General features: G+C 34.8%; 1 long non-coding RNA gene across 1 annotated transcript; it reads right to left on the bottom strand.

Moving 5' to 3' along the window:
* Positions 1-462: 462 nt before the first annotated feature.
* Positions 463-5,976, bottom strand: LOC123527328 (uncharacterized). Its single transcript, XR_006681700.2, has 3 exons — positions 5,766-5,976; positions 1,419-1,745; positions 463-1,222 (listed from the first exon to the last, which is right to left on the bottom strand). It is a non-coding gene; the product is annotated as an uncharacterized LOC123527328 (long non-coding RNA).
* Positions 5,977-15,371: the final 9,395 nt, after the last annotated feature.

The following is a 15,371-nucleotide window of genomic DNA, read 5'->3' as shown; positions in this document are numbered from 1 at the left end:
TAAATAGGTTACTCTTTCGCAATACCCATTAATTAATTCAAATCTACGACGCTAATTCTCAGTTTAGCGTTTAAATAGTTTTATAGGAATAAGCAGATAATGAGATTGGCTTTTTAAGTACTAGATATCTCCTCCCTAAATGTTTTGTTTAGCATTCACCGCCATCTTGATTAAAGTACAGTTTCTGAAAAATGTATATATTATCAGAACACCAGGTTACACGTTCAGCACCACAATTCAAAACAAATGATGCTAGCGGCTCTGTTGCTGAAATATGATTTATTTATATATTAGCTGAAAGCTAAAGAATGACACATTATTAAAATGAAAAAGAACTCTCATGTGGACTTACCATTTATATAAATTAATACATTTAATTTTAAAATCATTGGTAACAAATGTACATAGGTTGCTTTTACTCGAAACAAATGATTTGGAAATTTAGATCTGACCAAACCCCACATAGATTAAGGCGTACTCATGTTACTAAATAAGAAAACGCCAACCCGCAGACGTTTTTGTAATCTTTTCACATTGACAGAATATGCAAAGGAATTATTGATTTATAAATATTCAAAGATTTTTGTAAACACTTAAAATAAAGTTAAGGTTAAACTTAAGTTTTAAAAGTTTAAAATTAACATAGAACGATCAATTGTACTTGTATGGTAAAAATGTACATCCTTTTAAAACATGCCGAATTTGAAACAAAACCCGTTTAATCGTCGTCAACTATAATTCTAAACAAATACTGGATAGGGGCAGAATAGGGTGGAGGTCCTGACCCCCAATGTGTCTGTGCGCAAATATCATTGTTATGTTTAAATATAATGCGGTATATACTCACAATCAAGGCCTATGAAGAAATATCCTTCTTGATCCGCCGTACTATTGTTGATGAAGTCCACTCTAGTATAAAGCTTGGCTATTTTGTTTGTTTCTATTTCGTTTTTGTAGTGACTTTCACAATTGAGTTCAGTTATAGTATTATTAGATTTGTCTACGAATTTGAGACTTTGCTCACAATGTCTCTCGTCTAAATATAAGTCTGTATTAAGCGTGTAAACACGTATGTTAGCTGTGCATGAATAAGTTTCTAGAGAACAGGAACAAAATTCATGTCCGGTCGTGACGCTTGGGTAGTTCTCATTGGTAATGTATAATGGTAGATTGTCCGACAGTAGCTTTGTTCCAGTGGAACAGATATTTGTTACTCTCGTTTCTGCAAGATAATTTACATACCGTTGATAAAGAGTGAATACTCTAGCTGAATATTGAAGCTATTCCTGCTTTAAAATAAAATCTGACCAAGATTCATACTGACGAAAAATTTTCAATAGAAACAAAATAAACTCAATGAACTATTCACATAACATATGTGATATACGTTGTCAACCCTAATAATCACACATACTTACTCGGTATAAAAAAGTATTGTAGAAAAACGTATGATGTGTCTTTAACTCCGTACGCACAGAAACTCCGCTTGTCTTGAAAAGATGATAGACTACAAGTTGATTGACCAGAACAAGTACGCCGCAATGTCTGAATGTCAGCTTCACTGGCGTATTCTAAACAGTCTGTACTAGTGTATTTGTTACAACAGGTACCTTCACATCGGACATCATAGGCATACTGCAATGATTGGACCGCTATCATCTCATCCCCTACACACGTCAGATCAACACTGGCAACGAGATCGCAACTTGTAACATTTCTTAACGTTTCCACATCAGAAAGTTCGGCTTGCATAAGAGGACAAAAATATGTTAGAATTAACATTTAACTTATGCATATTTTATGAAGGCGTGTTTGTTTTAAGGTTTGTAAATGACAAGTTAAAACAAGAGGGCCAAGATGGCCCTAGGTCGCTCACCTGAGAAACATACCATAACATTTTAAACATGTTTGACCTAGTGACTTCATGGAAACAAATATTCTGGCCAATTTTCATTAGGATTGGACCAAAAATGTGGTCTCTTGAGTTTAAAAAAGTATTTTACTTTTTGACCTCACATGACACATATTCAAAAATGACCTAGATTTGATCAAGGCAATCATTTTAATCAAATTTCATGAAGATCAATTAAAAATACAGCCTCTATTGCATACACAAGGTTTTTCTTTGATTTGACCTAGTGACCTACTTTTTAAGCCCAGATGACCCATATTTGAATTCGACAAAGGTTTTCATCAAGGCAATCATTCTGACCAAATTTTATGAAGTTCAACTGAAAAATACAGCTTCTGTCGCATACAAAATGTTTTTCTTTGATTTGACCTAGTGACCTACTTTCTGACCCCAAAAGAACCATTTTCAAACTTAACCTAGATTTTATGAAGGTAATCTTTCTCACCAAATTTCATGAAGATCAATTGAAAAATACAGCCCCTATTGCATACACAAGGCTTTTCTTTGTTTTGGTCTAGTGACCTACTTTTTGACCTCCGTTGACCCATATTCAAACTCGACCTAGATTTCATCAAGTCAATTATTCTTTCTAAATTTCATTAAGGTCAATTGAAAAATACAGCCTCTATCTCATACGCAACATTTTTCTTTAGATTCGACCTAGTGACCTAGTTTTTAATTCCAGATAATTCATATTCACCTATAATCTATATTTTATCAAGGCAATCATTCTGACCAAAATTCATGAAGATCAGTTGAAAAATACAGCCTCTATTGCAGACACAAGGTTTTTCTTTGATTTGACATAGTGACCTAGTTGTTTACCCAAGATAACCTATATTCAAACTCGACCTTGATTTTATCAAGGCAATCATTCTGACCCAATTTCATGAAGATCAATTGAAAAATACAGCTTCTATCGCATACACAAGGTTTTTCTTTGATTTGACATAGTGACCTGGTTTTTGAGCCCATATGACCCATATTCAAACTCGACCTAGATTTTATCAAGGAAATCATTCTGACAAAATTTCATGAAGATCAACTTAAAAATACAGACTCCATTGCATACACAATCTAAATGTTGACAGACAGACAGACAGATAGACGACAGACAGACAGGCAGACGCCGGACATCGAGCGATCACAAAAACTCAATTGCTCAGGTGAGCTAGAAAGGAAAACAGATTATAAAGTAGTTCATATACACTATAAATTAATCAACAAATTATAAAGTAATTCATACACAATGTATATCAATCAACAAATTATAAAGTAATGCATACCCAATGCACTGGCGCCAGATCAGAAGGAAAATGCCTCTGTACATGTATACTAACCCGTTTCAATCGTACATTTCTCAATTTAAACGTGCAGTTCGGTGAATGGGTACCTAGTATATTGAACAAGCGATAATTTATATTCCATCGTGCACCTGTCACCTTGTCTCAATATTCCATATTTCCGAGATTATCAACATATTTTATGCTTTCATCAACGTAACAGAAAAAACTTGCGTGACCTTCCCTAATGAACATCCGGTCTAGAGGTCACGGCAGTGTGCACATGTTTGGCGAAATGTAAACAAACAAAAACAGAGTTAAAGAAAAATACAAATTTACACTAAAACTGGAAATGATGAATAAAATTCATCTTGTATATGATCTTTAATTTGAAATCGTACATTGGTCTGCATCTGTTCTGTTTATTTTATTCATTTTGCACATTTATGCTGTATTTTCACATTTTAGCGAACACGTGTAGTAAAATGACGATTGACATACATTTTCACAACAGCCAATCAGAATGGTTTTGTAATCTAGAACGGAAATTCACCAGGGAAGGTCAAGCAAGTTTTTTGTGTAACGTTAAAATAACTATAAATTACGCGTTGTTTTTTCTAAGATAAAATGTATTGAAGAAATTTGACCGGGACACAATGAAAGATAATTCACCACATGTTTGATATCCATAATACACATTTACCGAACTGCGTGTTTTAAGTATGAAATGCGCGATTGAAACGGGTTAGTAAATTTTCCCCTTCATGACCATGGTTCTTGTAGAGTACCTAGGGGTAAGGTATATGTTCAGAGGCATTTTCTTTCAGTTCTGGTGCCAGTGACCCAATGTATATGTAAATCAACAGACTATAAAGTAATGTACATATACCGTTTATTATGTGAATGCACTTAAAGTAATGTTTATACATTGTACATATGAATCAACAGATAATAAGGTAATGCATTTACACTGTATACTTTATGAATCAACAATCAGAAAGTAATGACAAACTATTGGGTAATCATTAAATGGATATAGACTGTGTATATGAATCAACAGATTTTAAAGTAATACATGTGTAAATACATTGTATACTACATAAATCAACAAATGATAAAGTAATGCATAATTCAGTGTATATAAATTCACAGTAATGTATATGCAGGGTAAACTATATGAATCAACAGACTTTGAAGTAATGTATATACACATCGTATATATGGATCAGCAGATCATTAAGTGATGCATATATCCTGTGTGAGAATCACATCAAATTTTGGGTATCAGAATGCAGCAGTGTGCATGTGTACTAAATTAATACAATTTCGTAAAACTGAACGGAGCATTTCTACTCATTAAGTAAAGTTCTTTATTTATAACGCACCAAGTACATCAGTTAAATGTACCGTTCTTTTCAAGTAAGTTAAAATAGATATTTGATTCCTAACTCGCATGTTGAATGGGGCGCTTTTATGAACTGTTAGGCAAGATCTATAAATACTTTATACGCCATAATCATGTTTTTGTTTGTATATAAGTTCATTAATAGTCGTCACCGATAACCCATACAGGCGACTCCTCCAGAAGACTGTTCATCTTAGTGGGAGTATAATGCAAGATACAGACGACGCTCCCATTCGAGAAGCTTCCCTGGTTCCGGGAAGTATTCAAACTTAGAATATTTCACTATATTGACCATATCTGGAAAGTTTTCGACCTAGTTCGAGACCTTACCACCTGAACATACTATACATGTAAATGAAGGTATATATCCTTGATACAGTCTGAAATCTGGAGTAGCTCTAGAGGCTATGGGATAGGTCATACATTGATGTATTGTAGTATATGTTCAAGTCCCTACATATTTGATACAATATATGGATGTGTAGATAGATGATTCCGCTTCGAAGACGCCTTTGACAGACGGACAGACGTTCAAATCTTGCGGATATAAGGGCAAGATACGTATCTCAAAATTTTGATATCTATTAACTCGAAAATTCGACTAAGAAGCTTGAAATTTCGAGTTAATAAATACTATACACCTGGCACTAATGCTCTTCCGTACATCCTCCAGGTAACGAGCTTTTACAATACAGAAAAAGTTAAACTGTTTCAAGTGAAGTGACATGAAATTCAAGGTAGATTAGCTAATTCTCTATGTATGTTAAAAGTTATTGCATTATTGACAGAAATAAACAAACTGGGAGATGAACATGTACATGACTACAAAAATGCTTTTTTTTTGTCTTCATACAGTATGTTCCTAAACTTCCTGACCTTTATACAACTATAATAATAGATAAAGCCTTAATTCAACAATAACTTTCCTATATCTTTGTCAATTCTACAACTGTAAAAACTTTCTAAGATTTAAAAGACAGATGCATTTATTTTAATAAATATGAAGTTTTCATTACATTGATTTTTAAGAATGTACCAATATGTACGTATACGACTTGTTTGTAACTTATACTGAGCAAGGTCTTTTTATTTTCTGTCTATACGACTTTTTCGACCTGACAACCCATACACTAAGAGAACTGAAAAATGACGAGAACTATCTTACCTGTTGCAGGAATAATTAAACAGATAACTATCAAAATTATATCTGAATGTTTCCACGTCCGCCTTACTAATTTCACCAAATTTAAAATTTGAAATTCTACGATTTATAACGTCTGTTAATGACATTGATTCTAGGAATAGTATCTATAAATTTCATGATGTCATGTCTATAAAAATCCCCTTTCTCTTCCGTTTGCATTTTAATTCCGTTATTCGAGCGATAAGCAATGTTTTGTCTTGTCAGCATATATAAAATATTTCGATTAATATTGATCGAAAATCGTTATCAGTAAAACATTAATAAGCATAACGAAAGGTGATAAATGCATTAGAACATTAATTTGAAAATTATTCATACTTCCTATTTACCTATAATGTTGTAATAGACTCTATCATTGTTTAACTTATTGAATTGAAATGCAATTTATAAAAGTATGGTTTTTTTTTTGTTACAGTGCACGGCTACTAAACGCTAGCGCCACCACCAAATTGTGGTGATAATGAAAAGAGCTATCAACATATCCGTGGTGCAGCTATCGCCCGTTTCTACTAGTAAACACGTGAGTAAAATTTATATTTTATCTTATATTTTTATTGATAGAACTTTTTTCGAAAATCGGAGAATGTAGTTCCGTGTAACAACACTTTTACTACAGGTTGGCGGTAATTTCATTAAAATAATATGCAAATTGTGGTGTCAGAAGCTTTTCTCCCGAATCTGACAGTGGCATATTTTCATATCGGCTAGTATTCGAATACCATTCCGATGATTAGGCACACTGTAAGAACATACCTGCGCATGCAAATTGTGTAGAAATGATAAATAATTATATACGCACACACCATGAATAATAGAATCTCGGGTTAGAAGAAATTTACCAGGATTTTTAAAAGTGGTGGCGCTATAACTAGTGATGGCGCTATACATTAGTGGTGGCGCTGTTAAGGCATTCAATAATACGAACTACTGACGCATCCGGAACAAAACAAACACTAATATTCTCTAATTGATAATTTTCCTGCAAGGAATTATGTTATTAAAGAAAGAAAAACACGATTATAGTTTATTTACCTTTATGAAACATTCCATAATGTTATACATGTAGACTATTTTGCGATCATGTAGAGGTTACTACATGTATTTTTGTTTTAGTAACGTAGTTTGGGTATAATGTGGGACAGGCTGATAACATCGATTATTGTAGAAATTTCCGTGGCTTGCAGACAGACATTTTCATATATTAAAATTGAATAATCATATACAACAGCGTCACCACTACTGTATAGCGCCATCATTTTAAAAAATAGTCGTGTTTTAACTTTTTACTGTGTTTTTCGTAATTCCTTGGTGTATGGGAATACGTGTAATTCATTTCTACACCATTTGCATGCGCAGGTATGTTCTTACAGTGTGTCCATTCATCGGAATGGTGTTCGAATACTGGCCGATATGAAAATATGCCACTGTCAGATTCGGGAGAAAAGCTCCTGGCACCACAATTTGCTGATTCTGATTCTGATTCTTTATTTCCTCCACCCGGGAGATTGGCAGTTGCATATTACAAACATAATTTAACTTAAAGGCCTAGATTTTGGCAGTGAGCCAAGGGATTTCTGTCTTCACCTGCACAGTTGGGGGCTAATGACCATCACAGTATGGTTCCAATAAACAAGGGTCATTGTCTATTGGAGAGTCAGTCTACATTACAAGTGTATCAATTAGTGAGAAGTGGAAACAATGTAATTTATTTTAAAATAATGAATAATTTATAACTTTTAAAGTTATACTTGTTTTTGTTTTTTGTTTTATTTGGCATTTCTATGTGAAGAAAAATATTTGATGATCAAACACAGTAATAAAATAATCAGAAACTTATTTCCACAATAATGAAATAATGAGAAACTTGCTTAAAGAAATATGCAAGTTTTTATTTTTTTCAAATTCTGTCTGGAGAATTGTGATATTTCAGAAAAATGTAACTTAGCATGCAGAATACTGTAAATAACATATGTCTAAAACTGAAAACGGAATGCGCATTTCAAAGTTACAAAATAAAGCATGAAAAGGTCACTTTTGGCAACATACTGAAAGTGAAAATTGAGTATAGATGGAACACAATAATTTATATTCAAATAATATTGATTACATGAATACAAGAAAATCAATTTCCAGTTGGAAAAATATTGTTTGTCAGCACAAAGAACTCATGAAGTTTTCACTATACTTGTGTTTTATTATCATTATTATTTTCAATATTATTACTGTATATTTTATCATCCTATATAATATAATAATAATATGATTATTATTATTATCATTATTATAACATTAAAGTAGTAGTTATTTAATATATCATATAATATAAAAAAATAACTTTTATTATTATCATTACACATTCACTGAAGAAAAATTAATTTCTTTCAACTCCACTGCACACATCTTCATGGTCTAGTTGGGGTCCCTGCTGTGCTAATTGCCCTCTAATCAGTTACTGTTACATAATCGCTGATAAGCAGCAGATAAGATGGGAGTTGTATATTGGATTTGGGGGGGGGGGGGGGGGACACTTATATAGTAGTGAATCTAGGCCTTTAAACAAACATGCATATCAAAGTACAAAGGTAATATATACAATCATGATGACATATCAACAGAAATGCCTTAATGTATAATACTATATCATTTGAGAATAAATATCAGGAAGCTAGTTCTGTGTTCTACTGCTCTTCCTTGTCATTTTTTTTTTACTGTCTTTTTTTACACTCGTTCAGTATTCTAATTATCTGATATTAAAAGCAAACAGTCTATAATGTAATCATATGACAGCCGCAACAAATCGATATTTCCGTAATGCGAATACTCTATCTCGTTTTCAGACATGCCTCTCAACAATTTGACTGTAAACATTTTTTCATTAAGCAATTTTATACTTGTAATGTAATTGTTTGTAAAAATTGTTTCTAATTCAGTGAAAAAGATTTCTCGTCGTACAGCACTAATAGAACATTTTGTTATAACGTGAGACAATTAATCGACGAATGGCATATCACAGTTAACACATAAGTCTCCTGTTAAGTCTACAGATCTTGTCCATATGTTAGCTATTATATCTCTTTTAAGTCTGTGCGAATTGTTTTCATACACTTTATAAACTATGGCGGGTTTGATGTCAGTCTGTAGTATTTTGAAATAATCAAACTCAGGATATCTTCATGTAAACGTTCCTGCCACAGTATATAGTCTGCTCTACTTATAGCATCCTTAACGTTTGATTTCCATGTCAGTTTAGTCGTTATGTCTTGTCCGGAGAAGTAGGTATTACTGATGTGTTGTAGTTGATATTTTTTTTAACAATTTGCATATATCTGGGATGAATCCGCTTATTATCGGTATCTCGTCTGCCACATGCATTATGTATTTGCGTACGAATAAACTGTTAGTAACAGAGTCGCACCGAAGGGTTGATATTCTGTGTAAAAATAGAATTTTTCTTTTTTCGACTTCGGAAGAGAGTCTATTTAGTCCTAGCATTGCTTCACACATATCCGAGCGTGTTGAGACGTGAAAACCTTGAATCTTTTTGACAATGAAATGTTGTAGTCGGTTTATTCTATCGATATCGGCTATTGTCAAACCATTCCATAACTCAGCGCCATACATGGCAATTGGTACGATAACCTTTTTGTACAGACTGGTTGCTGTTATGGGGTTTAATCCATGTGGATGTAGCCCGAGGCTAGCCATTGCGAAAAACGAGTTTTTTGCTTTTTGACAGCGTTCTTCTATTCGGATATTGACCTTCATATTTGCATCCTGACTAATTCCTAGATGGGTAGTATATTTTACCTCATTTAAACGCATATCACCACAGAATATGCAAATGGGCGCATGAGTACGTTTCTTAGTATATGTCATTGTACATGATTTGGAGGTACTTATGCTGAAATACCATTTGTTAGCATATTGGTAAGTCTTGTCCACAAGCGTTTGCAAACTGGAAGGGGAGACAGCAATAAGCGAAATGTCGTCTGCAAAAGATGGGTTCCCGGATTTAGTTGATAGAACGCATGCACCTGCTGGACTATTATGGAGGAGATTAAGTAACTCGTCCACGTAGACCAAATAGAAAAGCGTTGACAAGACCCCTCCCTGACGTACCCCGCATTCAGCGGGCACTGGAAGTGACGTCATTCCTTGAAGTCTAATTACACAGTTAAGGTCTTCATAGGAATTAATTAACAGGCGCAGGGTTTTTCCTGTAACACCTACCTCTCCTAGTTTGAAAAACAACCCCGTGTGCCATACTACATCAAATGCACCTTGAATATCTAGGAAGGCTGTGTAAACATCAGAATGACGTTCTATTTGATATAATATTGTCTCCTGCAAGTTAAAAGATGTCATAATGCAACTAAGGTCTTTTGGAAGCCTTGCTGCTGTAGACAAGGAAAAGAATGGGATTTTATTCTTAGGAATGCGTTCAATCGTCGTAGGACAACCTTTTCAAATAGTTTGTTAAAACATGTTAGCAGTGATATAGGCCTGTAACTGTTCGCATTCTCTTTGTTTTTACCATTACCCTTATATAATGGAATAATGATAGTTGTTTTCCATTGGTCTGGTATTGTTTCGCAAGTTAACACGCAGTTAAAAAGCGCGGGTATTGCTTTACAAAGATCAGGTCCTCCGCGTATGACATGTTCATTCAGGATTTCGTCTATTCCGGGACTTTTTCATAATTTCAATGAATTTATTTGATTTTGAACCTCTTCCTCTCTAATAGGATTTAGCAGAATGTGACTCAACTCTTCGGGTTCATGTTTTGCATGTATCTGTAATAGATCTCTTATATTACTGACATGCGTATCGTTTTCAGTGCTTGTACGTCTAAATATATTTCGGAAAGGCTTTCTAAATCCATTTACTATATTTACGTCAGTAAATATTCCGTTCTCTACATGTAACTCAGTGCACGGGTAGCTAGTTTATTTCCTCGTTTTCTTAGCAATTTCCAAAATAACCTGTAATCAGTTTCTGCCGCGTCGTCAATTTCACCAAGGGTCTCATTTAAGTATTTTTTTGATTCCTGTCTTTGAATTCGCCGAAATATTGTTTTTGCAGTTTTATAGTTGTGGTATGATGGGTGCTGGTGACCACGAGGCCGCCCTTCTGAAATCCACAGCCGTCTAAGGCGTCTGGTTTCAGTGTGCGCATTTTTGACCTCCTTTGACCAGTATGGCTTTGTTTGCGGATTAAACTTACTTTTGGGTAATTGTGTTTGCGCAGCATATATTGACAGCACTATTTTTTCGTTTATTTCGTCTGGTTTATAGTGTCCAGCCTGACATAGAATTCCAGACAGTGTTTGGGATAATTTTATAAACTAGTTTTATAGGCTGTTAAGTGGTCGTGTGAACACTTATTCCACGCTATACATTGTTTTGACGGGACGATTCTGCACTGCGGCAATGGGGATTCAAATGTCATGAGTATGGGTAGGTGATCCGATGTGAATATTATGCTTTCATCGAGGGTCATAACATGACGTATTCTTTTCATGAAATTCTTTTCAACAAGAATATGGTCAATTAATGTTTTATTGTGAATGTGGGTATAATGTGGCCCCGTTGAATGTTCGTGTTTGAGTGCATCATTAAGGCCGTTCTCATTTACAAAGTCACTAAAGACTATTGACTTTCTGTTGTACTGACTTGGGTCTGATGCGATTTCTATGAGTTGACTGTTGAAATCGCCAGCTAAGATGACTGTACCTCTCGTATTATAGAAGGAATACATGGCTTGTAAATCAGTGAGGGTTTCTTTATAAGCCTCTAGATTATTATTATTATAGTTTATTTACCTTTATGAAACATTCCATAATGTTATACATGTAGATTATTTTGCGATCATGTAGAGGTTACTACATGTATTTTTTTTGAGTAACTTATTTTGGGTATAGTGTGGGATAGGCTGATAACATCGATTATTGTAGAAATTTCCGTGGCTTGCAGACAGACATTTTCATATATTAAAATTGAATATATTAGCCACTAATCATATACAACAGCGACACCACTACTGTATAGCGCCATCACTTTAAAAAATAGTCGTGTTTTAACTTTTTTACTGTGTTTTTCGTAATTCTTTGGTGTATGGGAATACGTGTAATTCATTTCTACACCATTTGCATACGCAGGTATGTTCTTACAGTGTGTCCATTCATCGGAATGGTGTTCGAATACTGGCTGATATGAAAATATGCCACTGTCAGATTCGGGAGAAAAGCTCCTGGCACCACAATTTGCATAATATTTTAATGAAATTACTGCCAACCTGTAGTTAAAGTTTCGTTACACGGAACTACATTCTCCGATTTTCGAAAAATGTTCTATCAATAAAAATACAAGATAAAATATAAATTTTACTGATGTGTTTACAAGTAGAAACGGGCGATAGCTGCACTACGGAAATGTCGATAGCTCTTTTCCTTATCACCACAATTTGGTGGTGGCGCTAGCGTTTAGTAGCCGTGTCGTGAACGACTTTCTATATTTCCATTATTTCATCATGAGGTGTCGGTCTTAAATTACTTTTTATGTTACAAGTTGTTATGTGACCCAAGGGAGTTGGGGCGGTGACATTGATATTATTTGTTAAAAATAGTGTGAGTAGTCTAAATAAGATATTATGTTACAACTCGCGGCATTTTCGGACTTTCTGGGATGTAAGTAGGGTGATTTGGGAGTAATAACTGTCGTAAATCGGTGTTAATTTCATGCGACTTATCTACTGATCGACGGTCAATTATTTCAGTTTTTCTTAATCGATTTGCATGGCTCTGCCATAGTAAATGTATCTCTATCTTTCTGGTTAGTGGACCATCACGAGAAATAACTCTACCACCTATCTCGGTTATCACACGCTAGAAAACTTTCGCCAATTTCGAAATCACGGTATTTTTTTTTTTATCATCATTTGCTAATCAGACACATATCGTTTTGTTTCAGCCCTGACAAGATCTAGTCTACATCCCAGGAAAAGTTTCGTGGGTTACTCGTTAGTTGTGCTGGGTGCTGTGTAACGACCGTTACAAAAAAAGACATTTAAGTTTCTAATCTAAATTCCCCGTTTCGAAAGTCATATACTTGCCTTGAAAGTATCTGCAATTTTTTTTCTGTGCAAGTCCATTTGTACTTGTATAAAGCATTTTTAAGATGCAAAATGCCATTATCTTTCATGAGATTTGTACAAAAAAAAAAAAAAAAAAAAACAACAAAAAAACATTTGCACAAAACTGAAGTCCATTGTCACTAACAAATTTGTGTACTAGGTAATCCGTTTCCAGCAAATACTGTACATGTACGCAAAACATGTGCTGTTATTTCGAACGTAAAACTTTTCATAAATAACTTCTGGCCATTTCGAATGCACATCTACAATTATCAGAAACATGGGGTATTTCTCAGCAAATCTTCATTGACAGATTCTTTAAAGCCTCCATAAATTCTCAGATCTCCATTTGGCTTGACAAATGGAACAATTGGTGATGCCCATTCGGATCTGTTCCTTTTTGAAATAATTTCTTGTTCCTGTAACATGTCCTGTTCTTTCTCAATGGATATGGCACTAGTTTCTTTAAATGATATGGTAGCTTGCATACCTTTAGCTTTCCTAATGCCCTCAGAAAACATTGAGTCGTAACGCTTATGTATGTGGTTTAATTTAACGATTTTATACTGTTTGATTGTCAATAGCATTCACCAGCACAATGCTATTCCAGTCAAGATTGACGTGATGTAACCAATCTTTGTCAATCAAGATTGGTCTGTTGCCCTTAAGAACACAAATCTTCTCTATCTTTGATTGGCCATTGTACTTGATATTTACCGAGTTCGTACCTGTCTGCTAATTTTGCTCTCAGCGCCCAATTTTGCGTTTCCAAAGTAATTTCGGAATTCCTGTATGGACATCAGAGATACAGCAGAGCCTGTATCAAGTTCAATTTTTGGCAGGTTTGCCACCAGTTTCCGGTGCAATTCAAATTTTATGATCCGACCGTCCGTACTCTCAGTTGACAGAATATGTCACTTTCATCGTCACAAACCGAACTGACGTTTGACGAGTTAGCTTTTAATTATTTGCGTATTCTTTTTGTATGTCCAGTTTTCTCGCAAATTTAACACATTGCATAAACATTTGCTTACCTGGATTACTCTTACCACAATGCCTACTTATGCTTTGAAATGTCCATGCGGGAGAACAAAACACATGATAAGTCATACACATTACATGTAATATGCGCGTTAATTTTCTACTGAAAATGAAATATTTATATTTGTGAAATATTTGTATCTAAATTAATACAATATTTGTCTGTGTAGTAGTTGCAAAAAGAACGAAATTTATTGTAAAAAATAAAATTTGAAATTGTTCTCGCGCCTTGTTTGGAACAGTAGTGTAGGAAAAGTTATAAAAATGGAGTCAAAGCGTGTTACATGTCGTTTTATGTCATGTACTAGTTAGATATTCTAACGTCTAGGTAAACTAGCTACAGACTGTCCTTTCTTTCATATCCTTAGGACGCCCAGCACATATTTATGCAATCTCGCCAGGCGTATATATGTTTTTGAGAACACAGAACACAGAAAATGACGACACTCGACCATCAGCTATTTCCGGAAGTAAAGAAAATGAAAGTAGAAAAATTTGTAAACGAAAGCCGTATTTTGATTTGTAGATAGTCAGGGGTCACGCACAGGGGTCACCCCGTCTAAATGTATGGACTTCTTTTTTTTTTTGCTATTGGGGATTCAATTTTCAGCACTTTCTAAAGCCCCCATCACACCAAAATAGTTCTCAAAACGTCCCAACCCGTCCTAAAATATTGTAAAACTGGCTGCGATCTGGCTAGATTTGTACTTTGGCCGGAAAATATCCATAATGCGATCGTAGTTAGTTCTTAAACAGTTCTCGATACGTCCATTGCGTCTTTATTCCGTCTGAAGTCCGTTTATAGTAAGTTCAGTTCGTAAAAAAATGCCCGTTCACCTCATGTGGACACCGTTTGTAGGCAGTCCAAGTCCGTCTGTAGTCAGATTAAAGAAGTTTGTAACTAGTCCTACTTCGTTCCGAGTACGTCGAAATACGTTCTAACTAATTGTTAATTCGACCAACTCGTTCATAGACAGTTTAACTCGTTCTGATTACGTCCTCATCACTCCCTAGTACGTTCAGAACGTAAATTGCAATCACATTCTGGCCCAAATGGCTATTTAAAGCCATCACGTTTCGCCCAGTTCTCATTCTCGTTTGTCTCTTCAACCTCTCAGGACACAAAAACAATCAACAGCAATAGCCAGGTATCAATATGACTACAAAGAAAAGTGAAGTCAAACAGAGACGGGGTGTAAAGTGTTAAAGCAGTAAAAGACCAATGTCTCACAGATGCCGATACAGGGTCTCCTGAGTCAGCCCCTGAATGTGAAAGTCGAGAGGATGAGCGTCGTAATTTATTCCCTGCATCTTTTGACAACTCTGTCTCCAAGTCAGAGGATGAAGGAGGACAGAGTCAGAAACCAAAGAAAAACAAGCAAAGGCATAAACTTG

The sequence above is a fragment of the Mercenaria mercenaria genome, unplaced genomic scaffold, assembly GCF_021730395.1.
Source record: "Mercenaria mercenaria strain notata unplaced genomic scaffold, MADL_Memer_1 contig_1285, whole genome shotgun sequence".
Taxonomy (NCBI): Eukaryota; Metazoa; Mollusca; class Bivalvia; order Venerida; family Veneridae; genus Mercenaria; species Mercenaria mercenaria.
Note: the sequence above shows the minus strand (reverse complement) of the source record. Positions and strands in the feature narration are given on the sequence as shown.